Here is a 26,752-nt window from a genome sequence, read left to right on the forward strand (position 1 = left end):
CCAGCTCGTTAAAGTGATCGGAAGAGCTATCCCTCCTCTAGATTTTAATCTTTTTGGACCTGAGGGATTATTGCACAAAAAGATCGAGCGCTTGTTTTATTCGGCTCGTTAAAGATATCAAAAATCCATCCCTTCTGTATTGTTTTATACTTTTTCAGACTTAAGGGATTAGATGACGAAAAAGGACTTTTGGAGTTAACTTTATGTACCTTTTCAGACTCTAAAAATGAAAAGGACCGAGTTATCCTTGTCGTTAGACTCGTTAAATGCATCAAATAGCGACAAACTTGTCTTTAGACGAGAATGAGTTTCACTATCGCTAGGCTCGTTAAAACATAGCGATGGGCTTGCCCGAAGGGCAAGTTATAGAACAAGCATATGTTATCCTCCTCAAGCTTGACAAAAATAAAGAGGTACTGGTCAGCAATGACTGGGGAAAAATTGGGAGAAACTCAAGAAAACTTTGATGGTAGCAAGTCGCTCTTGAACATGACACTTTTCCTCCGTACCACAATCGGGTTGGGTTGTTTCATTCACCGGTCACATCACCATGGTCTCGCCATACCATCCATATTTGGGGTAATGCTACCGATCCATCGCATAAGTGTCGCCATATGTTCAAGAGAAGTCGTTCAGAGAAGTCACCTGTGTCCCATCCACTACCATACATTATACTCTTTCATGACCGCCACCCTGAATCATATGTCATCAGATCCTTTTCACCTCCATCAAAATCATTAGCTCCGTTCCGTGTCATCGATGTGGGATTCATTAAGGCCCTCCTTTGACGGATCGCTTCTTGTCGACATCAGCTCATTATCCAAGAAGTTGATCTAGGAACACCCCCTTCAGTACTTTGAAGCTTGCATGCCTCAATGGAAAGTTTCTCACTTCCGGCGACAGGTATACATCAATGACCTTCGACCGAAAGATTTTGCGTGATGTTCGACGCCAAGTCCTCTATTTACACCACGTGAATTGTCCTGCAGTACCTTGAGGGTCATCATCATTATCGGTGATTCCTCTCGCGCTTGTTAACAGTTTACATCATTGATTGGTAATCAAGCGATGTCTTTCCATGTTCGACTTCAGAGCAATTCTCACATGGATCGACTTGTACTTAGAGTGAAGATCGGACGAGATTGAAGACCCTGGATCTAGTTTCATCCATCCGTGCTGCAATATATATTCAGAAAATAAAGACATAGAAATGTACAGCTTTACAACACAGATAATCATCCTACCAAAGGGATGATGGCTCTTTCAGAATCATCAGTCTATCATCAGACGATTGTCTGTTATATGTACATGAAAATGAATTTATAAAGCTGAGCATGGGAATGCCCGCCTCGGCTAGATCATGAAAAAAGTATGAAAATAATGTATTGTATTGTATTGTATTACAGGTCTCCTCCCAGCATTGAAAGAACTTCGGATCCTCCTAATAAAACATTTCACCCGATAAACAACCTCATACTTTAGGGGGCAACTGTTATAGACATTTTTGTGCCTTATAGCTATAAGCATGAAATGTCCATAATCCAAGGGATCCAAAGTCCCTAAACATGTTGTTCCTACCCCTAGAGGAACAAGGCTAACAAACCACAGCAATTCACAGAAGTTCTCCACCAGAAACTGCTCAAAAACAAGTCAATTCAGGATCAATTCAGAAGCTCCACTAGCTGCCTGCGTTGAAATGCAGAGGCTACACTGGCTAGTTGCATTGCAACGCAGGTGGAAGCACTACCAGGGTGCGCTGAGCGGGAAATGACAAATGTCAGGGTCTCTTGTGAGAGGTGTCAAGACTATGGAAGCTTCCAGAATCTTCCTCCATGACACTTGCCTTGCTGAGTTCGACTAAGTGATGAGTAAGAGGCTCTTAGTCTCCAAGTGGAAGTAAGAACTGACAGAGAGAGAGGACACTAGTCAGATCACAAGCTAACTCATCCTCACTCCAAACATCTATATATGGATCTCTTCTCCATGAGATCTGGGGGCTGGAATTTTGTTATTGCAAAGAATTGCTGTTGGTTTGAGATTGGAATCATTGGGTGCTTAATGCTTTGAAGGGAGGTGAAGATAGGAATTTCATTTGCTGGGAAGGAGATGCTGGATTGGAACTCTCTTGGTTGTATCTCCTCCTGAACCTTGTTATTCATCAATAAAGCTATCTTGGTTTCTCTTATATGCTGATGTGTCTTTGATGTATGATTGCATTAGAGTATTTGGTTTATTTCTAATCCTGAACTAGTTATGAATATGAATCTATGTCTTTGTGTAGTGTTCCCTTCTTGTGATCTTGCAGGAACCTGTTGAAGCTGGGCGAGCGAGAAGGCAAGTAGCTGGGAACTCTCAAAGAGAAGAGAAACCGGATCGAGGGACAAACGGAAGACATCGGTTAGTCCATCCATCTCTCTTCATTCTCAATTCATAAAGGAAGAATACTAGAATAGCTGTTTCTATTTGTTGCTAAGGCACTGTCACACCTTAGGTGGATAGGATCGTCCTGCATAGGCATTTTTCCCCACAACAATAGGAAACATGGATGTTTGATAAGCTCAATGTGTTGGATGTGAGCTTTAATCACATAGGAGGTCAGGTTCCATTATCTCTTGGTTGTCTTGGTAACATTGAGCAGCTCATTCTAGATCGAAATGAATTCTATGGAGCCATTCTTGATGTGATTTTCTCCATAAGGAGCCTCTAGAGTCTTAATATTTCCTATAATTATTCACAACAAAGGGTGAAATTTTCCCCACTTCCAAGAAAAGGAGTGTCATTTGAAAATTCACAAAATTGCATTCCACATCATCCTCTTTAGAGATCATAGTGGGAATGTGGTACATTTCATGTCCAACAGAAGACTTTTATTGATATGTATTTTTCTCATTTGCAATGTACTCTACCACATCCCATTATATCACCACCACCATCACCTTCACCTCATCTTCAAGTACCTGTTGTTAGATATTCTTCACCACCACCTCTTGCTACTCTCATAGTACTTTCATTCATATATGCATCCCGACTCCCCACCACCTCCTATTCCTTTTGCAATTCCTACAATCATATATACATCCCCACCACCACCTCCAACCAATATAGTCCCTCCACTAATACAAAACTCTAATCCTCCCCTTCCTCCACCTTTCCATTAAGTATTAAACATTGCAAATACTTTGTTCAAAAGTCAAAATACAAGAAATAATTGTGTTTTGGGCAGAAGAATAGTTTTAATTCTGCACAAAATATTCAATGTAGTATTTTTATGGAAGAGTTGGAATATTTATTTCAGTTAAGGATTTGAAGGCAATGTATAACTAAGAGATTCATTGGTTATCCACTACCTACTGTGTGTTTCTAATCAACTAATAGTGATAACATCTTATTCAATATGCAAAGTTGATAGGTATATTGTTATCTATTCATATATTGGTCTTTTATAAACACCTAATTCAGGTGATGGCAGCGGGCGCCAAATTGTAATCGTTTTATGAACATTTTGTTATGTTACTAAAGAAAATTGAATCAAGTGATTCCATTTTGGTGCATAACTATAATATTATGCAGCTTGATTTTTATATTTTGTTCTGGTAGAACTGGAATGATATATGAATGGTTTTGATAAATTGAATTTGAATTTGCAATTGGATATGGTGACCCTATTCAATGTTATTCGACAACCTTACCAAACTCAAAATTAATTATCTTAAATTTGATGTTGGAGTTGTTGGCATTGTAGTTCTAATCATATAAGATGATAGAAGAGGTGTATACCTTGAAGAATCAATGATCCATTAGAAGGAGAAATTTAATCTCTCCAGGAGGCCGAGTTAGTCACTCAAAAGGGTTGTGTTTTGTATTTGATCTCTCTATTGTCATGGTCGAATTCTTCGAGGCTTGATTAGTACAAAGGAATTTTGCAAACCTTTGAGGTTGATTTGAACTTTTCCCTTTCTATTCGTTCGACTTGAAGATTGGATCAATAAGGGTAGTATAGACCTCTTAAGGTTAAGGAAGGAAGGATGATTTCATGATCATTTGTTTTCACCAATGAGGCTGAATAAAGAGGGACGAATTCACCTAGAAAAGAGAGCCAGTCTCTCCTCTAGGAGACACACCTATTTCTTAGAAGAGAGTTCCAAATTCGAAGCTTAAATTCCAAAAGGGAAATTGAAACTATTCTGCGAATATTTCAAATGTCCTCATATCAGTTTCAGAGTGTCTAAGTGCACTCTCTCAGAGGCTAAGCTCATCTATATGCAATCATTTCCTATTTCTAGACCGAATTCAATTTGGGAGTGGGATGAAGATCATCATTTTAGTGCGATATCAATCAACCTAAAGTGTTGTAGAAAATTATTCCAGGAGGAAACAAATTTCCTAGCCTTGTATTATCAACACATTGTTGTAATTTTTCACCTTTGTCAGTAAATCAAGTTCAGGTTCTACACCTAATCTGATTGTAAAAACTGAGGATCCATTTCAAATAGAATTTAGTTGGCACCCCACATTTGCCATTAACATTTCTCTAAATTATTTATGAAATATGTGATGAAGTTTGGAATTTTTTGTTGTAGTATTCTACTATAGTCCACCTAATGAAAGGAAACCCAAAAATGGACTAACCTATTTGAATTTAGCTCCTTGGGTATATTAGGCTTCTTGGCCTATAAATGGCAGATGTTTTGTGTCTACTCATGAGGATCACTTGCTTCTTGTGTTGCATTTTCCCATTTTTTCTCATAATTCATGGTAGAGACATTGGAAGTTTGAAAACAAATTAAAATTGTTTTGGAGCTGAGTGTTTTCAGTTTTTTCTTTCTCAGATATCTATTGTGAAAAATTGGATATCCAGTACCTATTGTCTCTTATTGGGTTTTTACAATTTGTGTTTCAATAAACTGAATGCTATGACATTGAATCGCCAAAAATAGGTTTTTGTTGTATGTTTGTAATTGCAGTCCCTAATAATAGCCCCATCGAACAATGACTCAAAGGGATGTTTGATGCCACCTCCCCTATTTAGAGTTAGAGAATTTATTATAAATGGAATCTAGCATGTGAGATCATAATTACATTAATCACTTCCATGTAAACAAGGGACGTGAAGTTCTGGGCTTGCATGGTTTTATGATTATCATGGGTTTATTTCTTGATTAAGCACTTATAGGGACTATGTAGATATTAGTTGGGAGGATTTCCTTGCAGAGTATTAACTAAACTCCACATCTTATGATTTTCTCATCTAATATTTCCACCCATTTAATTCTTCAAAACAATTTGTTTGGGTTATTTTTCAAAAAAATTTGCCATTAATATAGGTTTTTCCTCATAATTATCCTCTCTTTTATCTTGAACCAAAATGTTGTTTTCATCTAGTTTAAGTCTTGTGTTTGAATTATCCTCACCTATCTCTTATCGGTACCCTTAGCATTTCATGCTCTTCTCCCTTTGAATTAATGATCTGGATTTAAATAGGAACGCAACAAATTACAGAGATAACCATAAACATAGAGATGCAGCATAAATAATACTTCATTTCATTAATGTAATATACTGAAATATGCTTACAAACAGGAATGGAAATAAACCAACTAGGGCGGTAGTAGCTTATCTCTGAGAAGATATGTGGCAGCTACATACCTCTGAACTAACTTGCAATGAGGTTCAAGGGCCTTTTTATTATTGAAGAATAAGAGAAAACCCTAAACAACCAAAAATCTAACTCGAGGAGATGAAACACCAAGAGTTTATGGGTCTCGTTGAGGTGAGTTGGACAACCAACTTCCCATGGTCGCGACTTGGTCATATTATCTCTGTTTGACATGCATGATAGCCCATTGGAAAGATCTCTTCGAGGACTACAAAGGAAAAGAAAATTTTAGTCAGAAAAACATTGGTGGTAGATTTCCAAAAAAACATCGTTTAGGGCCTCAAAACGGCTCTCGAAGTTTAGGACCCAAAAAACTGTTAAAAATAGTAAATTGTGCTACAATTAAGGAAATTGAAAAACTGAAAGAAGCAATGGTTGAGGTCTAAGTAGAATTGGCGGGTGGCCACCAATATCCACCTGGATCATTCCTTCCCCCCTTCGGAAGCAATGGTCCCCATTGCATGGAGTTCCTCCATGAGATGAGGGAACTTCTGCTGAACTTGCTCCCTGCTGAGCCACTTTCCTTGGTGAAGGAGTTGGCCTGCTTTGACAACTCGATACAGTTGGATATTCTATTGGAAATTGTACTTGATCCATGTGTCTATGATCCGATCAATTGCATGTTGTTCCATGCAATCTGGATTTAACTCTGTGGGTGTGAGTTATTCTTCAATGTTAGATGTGTCTAGTAATGGTGGAAAGTACGGCCAAAGGTGGTCCACAATGAACACTGGGTGTAGGCCAACGAATGGGGAACGCTGAACTCAAATGCATTGTCTCCCATAGCCTTGGTAATGGTGTAAGGACCATATCGGAGTGGTCTGAGTTTCCGATAGGCTCCGGTAAGGCATTCCTTTTGCAAATGCAACCAGACTTTGTCGCCCACCTGAAACTTGTGTGGAACCCGATGTTGATCATGTCACTGCTTGTACTTGGCATTTGATTTCTCCAAAATGTCATGGACCTATTCGAGAATATGTTGGATGTGCTCAATGAAGATGTTTGCCTTATCTGTTTTGGATTGGGGATGAGCCGAATCTATGTGAGTAGCTACAAATGGCATGGCTAGATCAATGGGACATAGTGGCTAGAATCCTAAGCCCACCTGAAAATGCATGTCACCAGTCGAGTTGTCGAGAGCCTGGTTGTAGCTATGTTGAACATAGGGGAGGCTATCATCCCATGTGCATCGTTTCTTTTAGTTGTACATCTGCAAAATGTGTATGATCATCATGTTGACAACCTCTGTCTAGCCATGAGTTTGAGGATGGAAGGTTGTGGACTCACTGAGTTTGGTGTCCAGCATTGACGAGAGACTGGACCAAAATGTACTGAGGAACCTACTGTCTTGATCTGAGATGGTATACTGTGGGATCCCAAAGTGTACCCACACTCGTTCAAAGAAGAGTTTAGCAGTGGATTCTACTGTGATATTCTTCTTGTAGGCCGCCATAATGGCCATCTTCGAGAACCTGTCGACAACCACAAAAACCCAGTCATGTCCATGCTTAGTGGAAGGAAGGCCTGACATGTAATCCATGGAGATGGATTCCCAAGGTCGACTAGGGGTAGGGAGTGGCATATATATGCCTTGCTTCATGATGGTCAGTTTGGCAATGGCATAGTCAGTGCATGATCTGATGTACTTCCCGACATCCTATCGAAGATTTAACCAATAGAAGTATTTCTGCAGTACTACCACCATTTTCTTGACATCGAAATGCCCAGCAGCCGAACTGTATTATGCTTCCCAAATCATCTTGGCATGCTCACTTTAAGGAACACAAAGGTGACCTAGGTGGCATAACAAGGCATCTTGGGGGTGAAAATCTAAAACATGCTGACCCTCCAAGAGTGTCTGGTATGTGTGGCCGAATTCTGCGTTGCTTTTGTAGAGAAGCTTCCAATCAGAAGTCTCGTGCCCACAAGAGTTGAGCACGGTGTTTAACGCCATGATCGGTGGTCGACTGAGGAAATCTGCAACATTATTGGTGCTTCCCTTCTTATACTTGATATTCAAATGGAATTTTTGCAGGTATGTGGACCACTTCTGATGGCGATCATTCTGCAATTTCCCTTGGGTTTGTATGAACTGCAGGGGTCAGTGGTCTATGTGGATGACCATTTCCTTCCCCAAAATGTAATGCTTCCATTGTCAGCAAGCCTGCACAATGGAATACATCTCTTTATCATAAGTGGGATACTTTCGGACTATGTTTTAAAGTGTCTCACTGTGATATTCCATTGGATTCCTGTGCTGAGTAAGGACTGCCCCAATAGCAAAGTTAGAGGCATCTATCTCGACCTCAAATGGTTGTTGCAAGTCTAGTAATGCGAGCACTAGTGCCGAGCAGAGGCGATCTTTCAACTCTATGAATGCCTTATGTTGATATCCAGACCAAAAGAATTTTTATTTCACTCCTCCCTTGGTGACTGGATTCATGGGCCAAGTGATATGAGAAAATCCCAACATGAACTTGTGGTAGAAGTTGGCAAGACCTAGAAAGCTGCGAAGCTCTGTCAGAGTGGTTGGAGATGGCCAATCCTGAATTACTTGGATCTTGGTTGGATCCACATGCACCTCCTGTTCATCAATAATGTATCCCAAATACTGAACTTGGGTCATGCCAAAAGTGCATTTCTCCAAATTGGCACATAACTTGTGTTTCCGCAGTGTTTGGAGAACCTATTGGATGTGGCGGAGGTGCTCTTCCTAACTCTGGCTAAAGATTAGGATGTCATCCAAGTATACCACTACAAATGAGTTGGTGACTTGCTGCAAGATGTCATCCATTAGCCTTATGAAGGATTTAGGAGCATTTGTCAATCCGAAAGGCATAACCAACCATTCGAAAAGTCCCTCCTTGGCTTTGAAGGCAGTCTTCCACACATCAGAGGGTTAGATTGCTACCTGGTGATATCCTGACTTAAAATCAATCTTGCTAAAATATTTCCCCCCTTCAATTGGTCCAGGAGGTCTTCAATCCATGGGACCGAGTACCTATTACGGACAGTAATCTTGTTCAGTGTCGGATAGTCAATATAGAGTCTCCAAGTCCCATCCTTCTTTTGTACCAACACGACCGGGCTCCCATAAAGCGATGAACTTGGACGAATGTGACCTTTTTGTAGTAGCTCCTGAATCTGCCTCTTGATTTCATCATTCTCCAGAACGGAGCGCCGATAGATTGGTCCATTGGGTAGCAGCACACCTGGGGTCAGATTGATGCAGTGCTTGACCTGGCAGTGCAAAGGAACCCCTGTGGGGGAGGTGAAGATGTCCTCATACTCCTCCACAACCTTGTCCATCTGCAGTTTTCGTGCAGAGGGGCTCTGTCTGGAGGTCGTGGCCACTATCTTCTTCTTTCCTTGAGGGCATATCATCAGAAAAACAAATTTCTTGGTTTTGGAAATGAGCTTACTGCATTGCTTTGTAGTAACCAAAGAGATGGCGGTAGGCGTGGTACCCTCAGTATCCTATATAACTTATTTCCCAAAGTAACAATAATAGCATGGGGCCTTGATTCATACACAGCATGTTGACTCCACAGATATGGTTGTCTTAATAATACATCACAAACTTCAAGGGTATCAATGTCACACAATACCTCATCCGTGAAGGGATTGATGTTATACGGAAAGAGACACTACTGGCTCACACAAAGATCCCATCCTTGGTGAAGCCACCCGATGGTGTACGGTTGTGGATGCGATGCGGTCGATAAGCCCAACCGCTTCACAACCTTTGCCGAAAAGAACTTCTTTTATCTTCTGCTATTGATAATGAACTGTAGCGGGGAGCCCTTTACCCACATATGGGAGTAGAAGAGACGCTCCTCCTCCTCTCGATCTTCAAGTTCCTCCTTCTGTATCTTCATGGTGGCAAAGGTGGCATTGGGCTCCGCATTGATAATCTGCTTTCCTTTATCATTCCCCTTGTGAGGTTCTAACTCAGAGTCAGAACATGCATCTAATTCTAAAACCTTTAGTTCGGTGACTAGTGACTTCTTGGCCGGACACTCACTTGTGTTGTGAATGGATCTCTTATGGAACTCACACCACTTTCCCATGTCGTTCTTTGGCATTGCAGCACTGTTCTTTGCTTGCAGCTTTGGAGGGTTGTCTTCGGCTGCCCCGCCTTGGTTTTGTCCTTTGTTATGCGATTTAGGGTAACCTTTCCCTTGCTTTGGATTCATAGATCCAAAGTCTTATTTTGTTTAAACTTTTGCTTAACCTTGATAGTATATCGGTATGTTGTGCCGAGCAAAGAGATGTTCAGGAATTCTATTTCTTCCTAGATGTACTTGTACAGGCATCCACGGTATTTGAGTACCAAATGCTGCTCTGCATCCTTGATATCCAAATTTGTGTGAAGGGTATGGAAAATATTTGTAAACTCTGACATGTCTTGGTCCCTTCCCTACCGTAGCATCGTCCACTTTATGTATTGATCCTCATAGCTTCCGACAGGGTAGTACTACTCCTTGATGGCATCTTGGAATGAATTCCAAGTGGGTGCGGCTAAAAATAATGAGCATGTACTTTCATCCTTCTACTCAGAGTAGGTTTCCCACCAATCCTTGACATGGGGAGCTGGTTTGAGAAGAGAAAAAATAATCTTTTCCCGACTGGAAAAATCATGAATGGAAAAATAACCCTCTAGCAGAGTTGACCATTTATCGACGGCATCTGCATCTATTTGACCATCGAATATGGGGATTTCAAAATTAACTTGTACCTTAAACGATGTGGCATTTCAAGATTAGTTGTTGGAAGCCAATGCATTGCTCTTGGGTATCCACTAAAGGATTTGGGCAAAGTTGTCCATCATTGTGTTCCTTTGTCGCTCGAGGGCTTCTTCGAGCAAGATTTTGATAGGATCTCCTACCCCCCATCTTTCTTTTCATCCGCCATGGGAGTTCGTTGGGATTGGCGAGGTTGGCCTTGCAAAGGTTCGACCAGTTCAAGCCCTAACTCCTTATATCCCGACCTCGCTAGGGACATGCAAAGAAAAATAGAGAAAAAAATAGACTACTTTGATACCATTGATCCGGATTTAAACAGGAACGCAACAAATTACAGAGAGAACCATAAACACATAGATGCAATGGAAATAATACTTCATTTCATTAATGTAAAATACTGAAATATGCTTACAAACAGGAATGGAAATAAACTAGCTAGGGTGGTGGTAGCTTATCTGTGAGAAGAGATGTGGCGGCTACATACCTCTGAAGTACCTTATAATGAGGCTCAAGGTCCGTTTTATTATTGAATAATAAGAGCAAACCCTAAGGAACCAAAACCTAACCCGAGGAGATGTAAAACCAAGAGTTTATATGCCTCGTTGGGGTGAGTTGGACAGCCAACTTCCCACGGTCGTGACTTGGTCATATTATCTCCATTTGACATACATGATAGCCCATTGGAAATATCTCTCCAAGGAATACAACCGAAAAGATGATTTTAGATAGAAAATCGCTTGCGGTAGATTTCCAAAAAAATCTCGTTTAGGGCCTCAAAATGGCTACAGAAATTTAGAACCCGAAAAACTACTAAAAATAGTAAAATGTGTTACAATTAAAAAAACTGAAAAACTGAAAGAAGCAATGGTGGGGGTCTAAGTGGAATTGACAGATGGCCAAAAATATCTACCTAGATTAATTAATTTCATTATAACCTCAAGTTTTTACTACAACCTCAACCATGATGAGACGAAGAGCCTGTAATAAAAAATGTGTAGGCTTTTACAATGCTTGAGTGGTTCATGGACCCAATTCATAATGGAATCCTCAGCACATCAATCTGTTGGTTCGCTGACCCAATTCATAGTGGAATACCGAACCCATCAATCTATGAACAAAAATTCCTATCAAGGTACTTTGAAGACTCCAATCAACCTAACAAGAAGTGGTTCCTTTCAAATTCTAAAATTACAGCAGAGGATACAACTTGGATTTTGGATATCGACCGACTCCTTATATATTCAAATGGCCACAAACAATTTCCCACCATTTCTGCTGTGCTCAGGGCCCTCGTGTACAATGCCCACACGCTTAATGAGTCATAGTGCACTCGAGACCAAGAAAATATGCTCCTTAGTGTTGATTTGGTTCAGCTCGACAACTCGTCCTCTATTGCACCAAACTTACAATATGGATTGCTTCCTATGTAGGTTCGAAGGACAGATCCATCACAATAGAAATATTATTGGCTCCTCAATTTGATGAGTGAGAATGAATCCTTCTCAAAAATTACACTGCTGCTTGAAGAAGACTCTAGCTTGCACCAATTGAAAAATCATCAATATTGTCACTCAAAAATCCTGAAACAGACATGTTTGAATGCTCCATAGATATTATGTTTAACTGTTATGACCCTGTCCTAAATTCTTTAGACTCAAAAATATCGTGAACAACTAATGAATCAACAATAGGCCTCAAAACCCAAATGATCACATAGACTAAAGTGCTAAATAACATAGCTAGGAATCCTAAGAAATCTAGCACTTCAAATGCCAGATCACCCAACTTTGACATTACAGTGAACCCAATGAACATTACCCTCAAAGGAAGAAAAAAAAATAATGCTAATATCATCTCCCAAACTCTTCTCTCAAGACTCTTATTGATAATCAGACATATGATCTTCAAGCCCACATATAATAAACAACTCACAAAAGTTCAAACAAACGCTCCATGCATGATGCACTATGATACTCAATAAAGGATAAGTACAAAATTCTATGTTACCTTCTTCCAAAATTGTTGCAGTGAAGTAGTTGGGTATATTTCCTTCATTGCCAAAATAGCCATGTTTCAAAATATCAATGTTAGGGTTGATCACATTAATGCATACTTTGGCGATGACAGTTAGGCACATAAGGTGCACAAATGTAAACACCCTTATGTTTTCCTCATGGCAAAGCGATATGTGTACCAAAAAATAAAGGGTAAGGAAAAACCTCAGCTCTGTAAAACCCAAAGAGGTGACTAATTGAAATCTGCATACATTTTCCTACCATTTGGAGCTTAATTGATGCATAAACCAATGATTTTGAACAAACGAATCCTTGACAATTCACCCAGAACACACAATATTTGGAAAAGTATCAAGATTGTCTAAATCATCCATGGGGAATTAAAATAATGAAACTTGTGAATATTTTCTCTGCGTGTCTGTGATAAAAAAATATAAAACATAGGCCAAGAAATAGCACCCGGCCAATATGAAGAGTAGAACTATACCTAAAGAAACTACACTAAATGCATCGGCAACTGAACTAGTTCGGTGACCCAATGTCATTAGAATCCACAACACATCGGTGGTCTCCTAACAATTTTCTACGCTATAGTGCTTCTCCTACTTTCACATTCATTTTAGGAATTATATATTTTTTGGAAATTGGCATGGCTACTTCCTAGTGTATATATATATACTAGACTTACACAAATGCTCCATTGTTTTGGTTGGAAATGCCATGGAAAACTGAGCTTGTAGTGATAGTTTGCTATTGTCACGTTTTTGGGCTGTGTTGCAATATTATTGGGACTTCAATCCTTGACGATTCAAAGTAGATAATGGGAATTATATATTTATCAATGGTTGGCATTTTGGCTTTCATATTTTCGAAAAAAGTATGGAAGGACTCAATAGCAGTCTAGAAGGACTCACGATTCAGGACTCAGGGGTTTTGAGTCACAATCAAAGGAACACTCTTTTAAACGACCATCCAACATCTGAGTTCGAGTAAACCGAGCAAACCATCATGTCTGCCCAAGCAGTGAAGGTAGATGCAAAAGTTGGCGTCGCATTATATCATGGCAGTGAGACCTGCAAGAAAAAGGTGGTGCAGCTCCTCCAGGAATCATACCTTCCATGTTCCCAGAGGATTACTACCTTGTGGAGGGAATAGAGGGGGAGACTGGGTTAAATGTTCGCGTGGGTAAATCAACATAAGAAATACAAGTATCTTTACAAAGATCACATCTAGGCATTTGTTACTAGGACCATTGAAAACAAAGGTTGATGTTGAGGTTGAGCCTGCAACTTACGTGGTTGTTGTTTTTCAGCGGTCGATTGAAGAAGAGGCTGAATCCTGACTTGAGTATGAATGTGCAACAGAGGATTTGGGAATGGCTTTTTTTTCTGCAAAAATGACTCTTTCGTAGACTAGACTTCTTCTCCAACCAGATGAAAAAAAAATTCCCTCGCACTACAGGGAAAAATATCAGTCATTACTGATCTTTCCATTATGATTGTTGGCTTGGAGTTAGCAGTGGAAAATTGAAACTCAACGACCTATAGGTTCCATCTCCCTTACCATTAATATTCTTCAATGCTGCAATAACCTTTGAAAACAACCCAGAGTCGAGTCACTAGTGGCGTTACTGTGTACCCTAGGTAGAGTCTATACATGTAACTTGGTGACTGGTGACAAGTCAGAATTCAGTAAATTGGTAATGGTAAATTGTAATAAATAAAACTGGAATTTTAAAAAATGTTCTGCGGGCTGACAACCCTTCCTAGGAAGTTTCATAATTTATTCATTTATTTTTTAAACCTGTAAAACTCAAATTTTAATTTTTTTTTTACTAGTAAATTTTGGTGACGTTCCAGAGGCCTTTTTAAGGGCTCTAACATGTTCAATTTTGAACATTGGTGTCCATCTTTATCAGGATCATGTATCGCCTTTATGAGGATTTTATAGATTTTAAGAATATTTTGAAATTGACTTTGTCCATATACTTTTTTTATTTTTAAATTTTGCAGGAATTTAAGGATTAATGACTATCATAACCACATTAAAAATATTAATGTGGTTGATATAGTTGAAGGCTTCATTTGTATGTACAATTGACAAATATATAACAATATAAATAATAATACAAAAAAAACTATCGCAAAAAAATTATTATTATTATCATTATAATTAATAATAATTATTTTTATATAATAATAATTATTTAATATTAAATGTTATTTAATATTATAACCCAAGCGATAATAATATCAATCCCTTGGGTATATTAATATAAGGATTCATGTTCCTAGGGTATAATATTATTCATAGGTTTATAACATTAATCCTTTAGAATCAAAATAAATCACGGTCATCTAAGGGTTTATATACTTTGGATTTATAATATTATTCCCTTCGGTTTATAATATCTTGGGGTTTTAGTATTAACCCTTGGGTTTATAATATCAATCCCTTGAGTTTAATACTAAAACCCCAATGGATTATAAACCCAAGGCAATCATATAAACCCAAGAAAATAATAAACCCTGGGGATTAATCTTAAAACCCCAAAGGATTATGAGACCAAGGGATTAATATTATAAATCCAAGGTATATCAACCCCAAGTTAAATATTATAACCACTAAAATAAACATGGTTGACCATGGTTGACCATGGATGATTTTCATATTGAAACAACCATTTTCACAATGCGATGTCGGACCATGCTTGACCATGGTTGAACCCTTAGATTAATAAACCCAAGTGTTTGATATTATAAACCCAAGGGATTAATATTATAAACCCAAGGTATATAAACCACAAGATAAATATTATAAACCCTAAAATAAACATGGTTGATAATGGATGATTTTCATATTGAGACAATCAATGTTAGAATGCAAAATTGGACCATGCTTAAGCATGATTTATTTTCATATCAAGAAAATCTTTTTCACAATGCAACATTGAACCATGGTTGACCATGGTTGGTTTTCATATTGAGACATTATCATAATGCAAAGTTGGACCATGAGTGATTTTACAAAACATGGTTGACCATGATTGATATTATAAACTCAAGTGGTTAATAAAACCAAGAGATTATAAACCAAACGAAATAATATTAAACCCAAGGGAATAATATTAAACCCTAGGAATATGGACCCTTCAATTAATAAACCCAAGGAATTAATACTGAACACATTAATGGATTATGAACCCCTGGGAATAATATTAAACCCAAAAGATTAATATTATAAACCCAAGGTATATTAACCGTAAGATAAATATTATAAACCCTAAAACAAACAATGTCGACAATAGCTGACCATGGTTGATTTTCATAGAAACAATCCTTGTCATAATGCAACATTGGACCATGGTTGACCATGATTGATTTTCATATTGAGACAATCTTTGTCACAATGTCACATTGGACCATGGTTGACATCATATTGAGACAATATTTGTCACAATGCAACATTACACCATGGTTGAACATGATTAACCCTAAAATAAACATGGTTGACTGTGGTTTTTTTTCATATTGAGACAATCAATGCCACAATGCAACACTGGGCAATGTTTGACCATGCTTGAGCATCATTGATTTTCAGATCGATACAATCTTTATCACAATGTGACATTGGACCGTGGTTGATTTTCATATTGAGACAATGTTTGTCACAATGGGACCATGATTGACCATGGTTGATTTTCATATTGACTGTGATTAACCATCGTTGACCATGAATCACCATGATTGAGCATGGTTGACCATCATATTGAGACAATATTTTTCACGCTGTGACATCGAACCATGCTTGTCAATGGTTAAACCCTTAGATTAATAAATCCAAGTGTTTGATATTATAAACTCAAGAGAATAATAAAACCGAGGGAATAATACTAAAACCCCAAGGGATTATGAACCCAAGGGAATAATATTAAACATAAGGGATTAATATTATAAAGCCAAGGTATATAAACCCCAAGAAATATATTATAAGCCCTAAAAAAACATGGTTGCCCATCGATGATTTTCATATTGAGACAATCAATTTCTTAATGCGACATTGGACCATGCTTACACATGAGTGATTTTCATATTGAGACAATTTTGTCACAATGAGATGTTGAACCATGGTTGACCATGGTTGGTTTTCATATTGAGACAATGTTTGTCACAATGAAACGTGAGAACATGGTTGACCATGATTAATATTATAAACCCAACTGATTAATAAATCGAAGGGATTAATAATAAAAACCTAAGGGATTATAAACCAAAGGATCTAATACTAAAACGCCAAGCGATTATGAACCCATGGGAATAATATTAAACCCAAGGGATTAATATTATAAACCCAAGGTATATAAACCCTAAGATAAATATTATAAACCCTAAAATAAACAATGTTGACCATAATTGACCATGGTTGATTTTCATAGAGATAATCCTTGTCACAATGCGACATGATTGACTATGATTTATTTTCATATCTAGACAATATTTGTCACAATGTGACATTGGACCATGGTTGACCAAGGTTAATTTTCATATTGAGACAATCTTTGTCAGAATGCGATGTTGCACCATGGTTGAGCATGATTGACCCTAAAATAAACATGGTTGACCATGGTTGTTTTTCATATTGAGACAATCAATGTCACAATGCAATGTTGGACCATATTTGACCATGCTTGAGCATCATTTATTTTCATATCGGGACAATATTTGTCACAATGTGACGTTGGACTACGGTTGAACATGGTGTAGGAATTTACAGGGTAAGTTCCTCAGAAAGAACACCAAAAGGACACCGCTCACAACCAGATCTCAAATCAATACACCAGTATTTTTGACGTGGTTAAAACCCTCAAAGAGGGAAACAGTCCACGACCTGAGCCAACGTGGCCACTTCAGGTAATTTATTAATCAAAGAATGAAAATTTACATAAGCTTTATCTCATAGACGGATTACCCAAACAATGACCCTCCATGCGCTTTAAATAGAACTCATGGACCAATCGGGTGTCAAGCCACGGATCAAGTGTCGGTAATACCGAGGAGAGAGTGAACCATCAGATCACTACATATTGTGACCGTCGGATTGTAAGTTACAAAATGTACAACGGTAAAGAAACACACTTTACCTAACTCTATACCTAACTCTATACTAGACCAAGTTGAACTTAACTATTTCCTATGTGTCGGAATATCCTAACATCCCCCCTTAAGAACAACTTGGGATAGGATTGAAGGATTTACAAATATGACACAATAGGAGAAGGAAGGAGGCACTAGAGCCTATCCCCCCTTAGTGACAACTTCCTGAACTCCAAGCATATATCGAAGTTTAGTGAACTTCGCCTCTGTGAGAGCCTTTGTGAAGATGTCTGCAACCTGATCATCTGTTGAACAATATTGCACTTCAAGAACATGGTCATGAATGAGCTTTCTGATGAAGTGCATGTGTAGTTCAATGTGTTTGCTGCACTGATGCTTGACTGGATCTTTGCACAGCTGAATGGCACTTTGATTATCACACCAAAGTGTGGTTGGATGCTGCTGCTCAAAGCCAAACTCTGATAGGATCTGACGAAGCCACAAGGCTTCCTTACTAGCTTCCACGGCACCACGATACTCTGCTTCTGCTGACGAAAGAGAAATGGCAGCCTGTTTCTTACAAACCCATGTAATAGGTCCTGAACCAAGAGTGAAGACATAACCGGCAGTAGACTTCCGATCATCAGGGTCACCAGCCCAATCAGAATCAGTGAAACCAACTAATAGAGGAGCTGCTTTGGCACTGTAATGAATCCCAAACTGTACTGTACCTCGAACATAACGAAGTATTCTTTTAGCTGCTTTCCAATGACTTTCACGGGGGTTTTGCATAAAACGAGCAACAAGGCCAACAACAAAGGAAAGGTCAGGACGAGTATGGGTTAAATACAAGAGTTTTCCTACAAGTTGACGGTATAAGGTAGCATCAACTTCAGGAGAAGTACAAGAGACTGAAAGTTTGACTCCAGACTGAAAGGGAGAAGGGGCTGGCTTACAGTCTTCCATGTGAAAATGACGAAGAATATCACAAGCATACTTGGACTGGGAAAGGGAAATACCCTCCTTGGATTGCAAGACTTGAAGACCGAGAAAATAGTGTAAGTGTCCTAAGTCTGTCATTTCAAATTTCTTTTTAAGGCTGGACTTCACATGGTTTATAAGGTTGGGATCACTACCAGTAAGAATAAGATCATCAACATAAAGAACAAGGATGATAAGAGAGTTGCCCACTTTCTTGGTGTAGACAGTATTGTCAGAATAACACCTAGAAAAGCGAGATTCTAAAAGAAAGCTATCCATTTTGGCATACCAAGCCCGAGGAGCTTGCTTGAGACCATAAAGGGATTTCTTAAGTCGACATACAAGGCTGGAGTCTGTTTGGATGAAGCCAATGGGTTGTTCCATATAGATTTCTTCATGCAAGTCCCCATGCAAGAAGGCAGATTTAACATCCATCTGATGGACTTCCCATTTTAAAGAGGCAGCAAGGGAAAGAACAAGGCGGATAGAGTTCATTTTGGCAACAGGGGAGAAGGTTTCAGTGTAGTCAATGCCTTCAACCTATGAAAAGCCCTTAGCAACAAGACGAGCTTTATGTTTATCTACTTTCCCATCTGGTCCATACTTGGTTCTGTAAACCCATTTACATCTAACAATTTTGCGTCCCTTTGGTAGAGGAACAAGATCCCATGTATCATTTGCCAAAAATGAATGATATTCTTCATTCATAGCTGCTTCCCAATGTGGATGGCCTGAAGCTTCTGCAAAAGTGTCAGGATCATGATTTACTGGAGCTTGAGCCAGTAAAGAAGAGGCTCTTTCAAACTGAGAACGTGTACGTCGCTGATCTGTAGGATCACCGGCAAGATCACCTGCTGCATCCCGAGTAGCACGGACCCATCTTGGAAGTTGAGGATCCTGAGAAGGTGGGGGAGGATTGTCATCCTCACTTTCATCATCTGAAGAAGAAATGTTTTCAAAAGTAGAAGAGATAGGAAGAGGTGGCACATCCGCCGGACTAGGCTCGCAGGCCGATTTATTTTCATCAAATTTTACATCTCTTCTAATGATAACATTTTTGGACTTAAATGGAATAAGTCTATAACCTTTTACATCTTCAGAATATCCAACAAAAGTACATTTCTCACTCTTAGGTTCTAAAGCTTTATGCTTTTCATCTGGAATATGGGCCCATGCTTCACTTCCAAAAACACGAAAGTGACTTACATCTGGTTTAATGGAACTCCAAGCTTCTTCTGGAGTGATATTCTTTAGAACCTTAGTAGGAGTGCGATTGATTATATAATTTGCACAATTAATTGCTTCGGCCCAAAAACTAAGACTGAGTCCTTTAGATTGCAGCATACAATTAGCCATTTCCTTTAAGGTGCGATTTTTCCTTTCAGCTACACCATTTTGTTGTGGAGTGTATGGAACAGTATGTTGCATTTGAATTCCATTTTCGGTGCAAAAGTTGATGAATGTGTTTTTAACATATTCTCCACCATTATCAGTTCTTAGCTTAAGAATTTGATGTCCAGATTGTTTTTCAACAAAGGCTTTGAAGGCCAAAAATGTGTTAAATACTTCGCTCTTGAGTTTTAAGAAGTATACCCAAGTGCGTCTGGAGAAATCATCAATGAAAGTTAAGAAATACTTGCAGCCAGATAATGAAGCAACAGGAAGTGGACCACATAAATCACTGTGCACAAGCTGTAAAGGGGCTGAGGCGTGCCAAGAGGCACATTTTTCAAAACTGTCCCGATGATGTTTTCCGAGTACACATCCGGAACAAACACCATCTCTGCAAGATACCATAGGAAGACCTGTCACCATATTTTCTTTACATAGATGCTGAAGGGAGCGATAGTTTAAGTGACCAAATCGCTCATGCCAAAGTTTGATCACTTCATCATTATGAGCAACAAATACTGAGGGAAGATTTGATGACCCAAAGTTGTGAAACTTATACAACCTTGTGGAATCATCAGCAATACCAGTAGCTAGAATCTGTTTAGGATCTCTTAGATCCTTGATTACAACATCATGAGGTGAAAATTCAACAATTTTACCTTCACCTGAATGAGTTATCTGATATACAGATAGAAGGTTGCAGGATAAGGTTGGAACACATAATACATCATTAAACTGACCATTGTCTAGATGAACAGTTCCAGTCCCTACAACATTAAGAGATCTATCATCACCAACATATATATTTTTGGTGTTACAATCATTTAAAGAAGTAAACATGGCTTTGTTTTTGGCCATGTGATAAGAGGCTCCAGAATCAATGAGCCACTCATGAGAATGAGAAGAAGAAGATACATTTAATGCATAACCAGACTGAGATGATTGACAACGACATGCAGAAAGTGCCATTCCTGAAGATGAAGTTGAAGTTGAAGTTGAAGAATGCTCCACATGGATGTTATGTTTCTTCATTGCGGCTTCCAAGGCTTCCATCTTCTTAAAGCATTTAGATTCTAAGTGGCCATCTCGATTACAAAAGTTACAATCTCTATCAGTCTTCTTCCATTTGTTTTTATTGGTCCTATCATTTTGCTGAAATGATCTTTCATTTTGAGGCTGAGTTTGCTTAGGACCCTTGTTTGGTTTAGGATCATTCTTTTTAGGATATGACTTCTTAGGATTCTTTGAATTTGGTTGCTGCTCGGCGGCTAACGCTTTCTTGGAAGAGTTTCCAAGGTGTAAGAGTTTTTCTTGTTCTCTTATTAAAGAATCACAAAAAGAGTCAAAGGAAGGGGCCTTGTAGTCTTTTCCTTGACAAATGAAAGCTTCCCTTGTAGAATGGAAGGTGGAAACAAATACAGAGTAGGCTGGTCCCAACTTAGTAAGGATGGAATAAATAAGGTTACTATCTTCTTTCTTAACCTTAACACCTTCCAAGAGATATCTAAGGGTCTTGAATTTGGACAAGAAATCTTCAATGCAAGAAAAATTATTAGGATCCAATGTAAGCAACTCATTTTCAAGTTGATGGGCTCTAATTTCATTTTTAATCCCAAAAACTTTAGTGATTTGTTCCAATGCTTCATGAGGAGTATTAAGTTCTGCAATATGGAATCTAAGATCAGGAGAAATAAACATCCCTATCAAACCACGTGCTTGATCTTGTCTATTTTCCCATTTTGCAGCCTTGTCTTCATCTTTTGGTTTCTTCTCTTGGCCTCTGGCTATTCTGTAGAGACCTTTACTTCTAACTAAATCTTCCATGTAGGCTATCCATTGGAAGTAGTTAGTGCTGTCAAGAATGACTTGGCATGGACTTTCCATTTTAAAAAAAAAAACTGAAGCTGAAGATGCTGAAAGTAAGTGTTCCAATGGATAGATCTCGAAAAATTAGGCTGTTTTAAAAAAAACGGCTCTGAAAAAGGCTTCCGGATGAAGAAGTTATGGCTTTTTGAAAAAAAATTTGTTGAAGTTGTTGGCAAAGTGCGCGAATGTGCAGGAATGAAAAAGAAACGCCCCCACAAAATGGAGATTTGAACCCAAGACCTCTACTCTCTTAAAATAGCTTTGAACCAATTGAGCTATACAAAAAATTAGAGAGAGAGAGAGAGAGAGAGAGAGGGGGGGGGCCTTGGGTTGCGTGCTTGCCTTGAGAAAGCTCTTTTTTCCTACAAAACAAAAACACAAAACCCAACACGAATATGCAAAGAAAAACGAACCTTGCGGCTCAAAGTTAGCTTTAGCCGGAAACTAAATATTTTTCTCAATGTTTCTGATTTTCCAAGATCACACTAAGGTGCAGGGAAAAGAGCATACGCATGAGAAAAAAAAACTTCCTTTCTGTTTCTGATTTGCCCAGATCACACAGAGTCGCAAGGCAAAGAGCATACACAGAAATGAAAGGTATAGATCCGGTAATAAAAAAAGCTAAATAAACAGAAACTGAAATAACCAGAGAGAAAATAACAGTAAACTGCAGATAAACATTGTATACCTCCAGATCTTAAAAATGACGCAGATAGGGCTACCGAAAACCTTTTTGCGTGAAACGAAAGGGGTTCCTCACTGGAACAGATGCTCCGAACACAACAGAGCAGTCCTCTCGGCCCGAAAGCAGTCAAAACAGTAGATCTAGGAAACGACAGCCGCATGCAGTTCTACCGGCTTCAGATTTGGATCACCAACGGACGCGGCCCTCAAATAGCTCTGATACCATGTAGGAATTTACAGGGTAAGTTCCTCAGAAAGAACACCAAAAGGACACCACTCACAACCAGATCTCAAATCAATACACCAGTATTTTTGACGTGGTTAAAACCCTCAAAGAGGGAAATAGTCCACGGCCTGAGCCAACGTGGCCACTTCAGGCAATTTATTAATCAAAGAATGAAAATTTACATAAGCTTTCTCTCATAGACGGATTACCCGAACAATGACCCTCCATGCGCTTTAAATAGAACTCATGGACCAATCGGGTGTCAAGCCACGGATCAAGTGTCGGTAATACCGAGGAGAGAGTGAACCGTCAGATCACTAATATCGTGACCGTCAGATTGTAAGTTACAAAATGTACAACGGTAAAGAAACACACTTTACCTAACTCTATACCTAACTCTATACTAGACCAAGTTGAACTTAACTATTTCCTATGTGTCGGAATATCCTAACACATGGTTGATTTTCATATTGATACAATGTTTTTCAAAATGTGACCATGATTGACAATGATTAACCATGATTGACCGTGATTTTCATATTGAGACAACAATGTGACGTCAGACCATGCTCGATCATGTTTGAACCCTTAGATTAATAAATCCAAGTGTTTGATAATATAAACCCAAGGTATTAATACTAAAACCCCAACGGGTTATGAAGCCAAGGGAATAATATTAAACCCAATGGATTAATATTATAAACCCAAGTATATAAACCCCAAGATAAATATTATAAAACCTAAAAAAACATGGTTGATCCTAGATGGTTTTCATATTGAAACAATCAATGCCACAATGTGACATTAGACCATGCTTAATCATGATTGGTTTTCATATTGAGACAATCTTTGTCACAATGGGACGTTGAACAATGGAGGACCATGGTTGGTTTTCATATTGAGACAATGTTTGTCACAATGCAACGTGAAACCATAGTTTATCATGATTGATTTTACAAAATATGGTTGACCATGGTTTACCATGATTGTTATTGTAAACCCAAGTGATTAATAAACCCAAGGGATTAATACTTAAGACCCATGGAAATAATTATAAACCTGAGGGAATAATATTAAGCCCTAGGAATATGGACCCTTACATTAATAAACCCGAGGGATTAATACTAAAACCCCAATGGATTATGAACTCATGGGAATAATATTAAACCCAAGGGATTAATATTATAAACCCAAGGTATATAAACCCTAAGATAAATGTTACAATCTCTAAATAAACAATGCTGACCATAGTTGACCATGGTTGAATTTCATAGAGACAATGCTTGTCACAATCCAACATTGGACCATGGTTGACCATGATTGATTTTCATATCGAGACAATCTTTGTCACAATGCAACGTTAGACCATGGTTGACCAAGGTTAATATCTATATTGAGACAATATTTGTCACAATGCGACGTCGCACCATGGTTGAGGATGAGTGACCCTAAAATAAATGGGGTCAACAGTGGTTGTTTTTCATATTGGGACAATCAATGCCACAATGCGATAGTGGACCATGTTTGACCATGCTTGAGCATCATTGATTTTCATATCGAGACAATATTTGTCACAATGGGGCATTGCACCATGGTTGACCATGGTTGATTTTCATATTAAGACAATGTTTGTCACAATGTGATCACAATTGACCATGGTTGATTTTCATATTGACTGTGATTAACCATGACTAACCATGAAAGACCATGATTGGCCGTGGTTGACCATGATTGATTTTCATATTGACACAATCTTTGTCACATGACGTAAAACCATGCTCAACCATGGTTGAACCCTTAGATTAATAAATCCAAGTGTTTTCTATCATAAACCCAAGGGATTAATACTAAAACCCCAAGGGAATAATATTAAACCCAATGGATTAATATTACCATGGTTGACCATGGTTGATTTTCATATTAAGACAATGTTTGTCACAATGTGATCACAATTGATCATGGTTGATTTTAATATTGACTGTGATTAACCATGATTAACCATGAAAGACCATGATTGCTCGTGGTTGACCATGATTGATTTTCATATTGACACAACCTTTGTCACAATGTGACATGAGACCATGCACAACCATGGTTGAACCCTTAGATTAATAAATCCAAGTGTTTGATATTATAAACACAAGGGATTAATACTAAAACCCCAATAGATTATGAACCCAAGGGAATAATATTAAACCCAATGGACTAATATTAAAAACCCAAGGTATATAAACGCCAAATATTAAAAACCCTAAAATAAACATGGTTGAGCATGGTTGCTTTTCATATTGAGATAATCAATGTCACAATGCGATGTTGGACCATGCTTAAGCATGCTTGATTTTCATATCAAGACCATCTTTGTCACAATGCGATGTTGAACCATGGTTGGTTTCCATATTGAGACAATGCTTGTCTCAATGCAACCTTGGGCCATGGTTGACCATGATTGATTTTACAAAATACAGTTGACCATGATTGATATCCACTATCATCATCAAGCCTTGTAAATTTACATTTTTTAATATATTGCACCTTGCAAATACTAATTTCCCATCCTTTTTGGCAATGGATTGTCTTTTTCCAATAGACTTGTCTTTTGCAAGTAGCCGTGTATCGTGTTAATTAAGGACACAAAAGGAAATATAGAAAGAGATTAAAAAATATAGGTAAAAGAGAAAATGCAATGGATTCTATTTGAATAATTCATAGTGTTGTTTAAATTGTGAAGTGTACATGTTTAATTTCATATAGAAATCTAAATAAAAGAAAATCATTTTTTTTCTAAATTTAATATAAGATTTAAAAATATATGTATTTTTATTAATCTAAATAAATATAGTTATTAGCTAATGCATTTAATGAAAAAAAATGATATTTACAAAATATAGAATATTACGGTAGAAGTAACCAAAAGAATATATTGTGTAAAGGGAATAAAACGATAGAAGTAACCAAAAAAAATTCCAATCATTCAGGTGCTTGCATGACAAAATATCCAATAATTTTGACCACTTAAATATAGTAACTTAATAATTTCTAAGTCATAATGTTGACGGAGAATAAATATACTTTTAAGGTGTTTGATGTGAAAAATATCAACTCAAATCTCTATGGATTAATGAAATCGTTTTTTTTTTTTATAATTTCTCAATAAAAAATTAATCCCACGAATCACTACAAATTAAAGAAAGCACAGACAAAACTTACATTAATCATCGCTACAAATTAAAAAAGCACATATACAAAACTTACATTAATCATACAAAATAAAGGAATAAAATCTAACTTAATATAATATATGTAAAGTAAATTTAATCTAATATAACTTGTGCATATAAACCTTATATATTTTTAAAATTTATTAAAATTTATCATATTTCTTTCAATATTAATTTATAATTCAGATGTAATAATCCATTTGCATACAAAAATAGAGATAATCTATTAAAAATAACTTTACATAATGAACAACCTGGTATCAGCGAAATGAAACAAACATCTATAATCTCTGCGCAGAATTATTTTTGAAAAAAAAAAATTAAAAATTAAATGTCTAGCGGCGCATGAACCTTAGTCGGTCTCCGATTTCTAGCTCGTCCTCCACCTACATCAACCGTTCTCTCGAACTAAACAAACCACGGTTTGCGTCTTCTTAAAAATATCGTCAATTAGCCCATTTTGCTGATGTAGACCTTGAGAGAAGCAAATCACAGCCACGTCCTCTGAAGAAGTATCTATCCTTAGCCAGATTTTCGTTATGATTCCAGACCTAATCCCTCATATATGTTCACAACATTGGGTACAGATGTAGGTATCATGTCTATTATCACATCCATACTTCTCAATTACAGAAAAATTGTGAGGACTTGCTCGTAATGGCCTGTACGTTTCCTAGGCACCCCAAATATAAAGTCGATTTCATTGTGAACAATGCATTTGTAAAATAAAATTTCCTCGGGCTAACCTATACTCCTGATAGTGTTCTAGCCATGGATTCCATGGCGAGGGAATGATTCAGGAAAAGTCCCTCTATTCAATTATTATAAGATAGCGGAGATAAAGATAGTGATGAAGGATGAGTGAATGTCACG

This window comes from Pinus tabuliformis, chromosome 3_2 (assembly GCF_031772625.1).
Source record: "Pinus tabuliformis cultivar Carrire ecotype Pingquan chromosome 3_2, CPIR1, whole genome shotgun sequence".
Lineage (NCBI taxonomy): Eukaryota > Viridiplantae > Streptophyta > Pinopsida > Pinales > Pinaceae > Pinus > Pinus tabuliformis.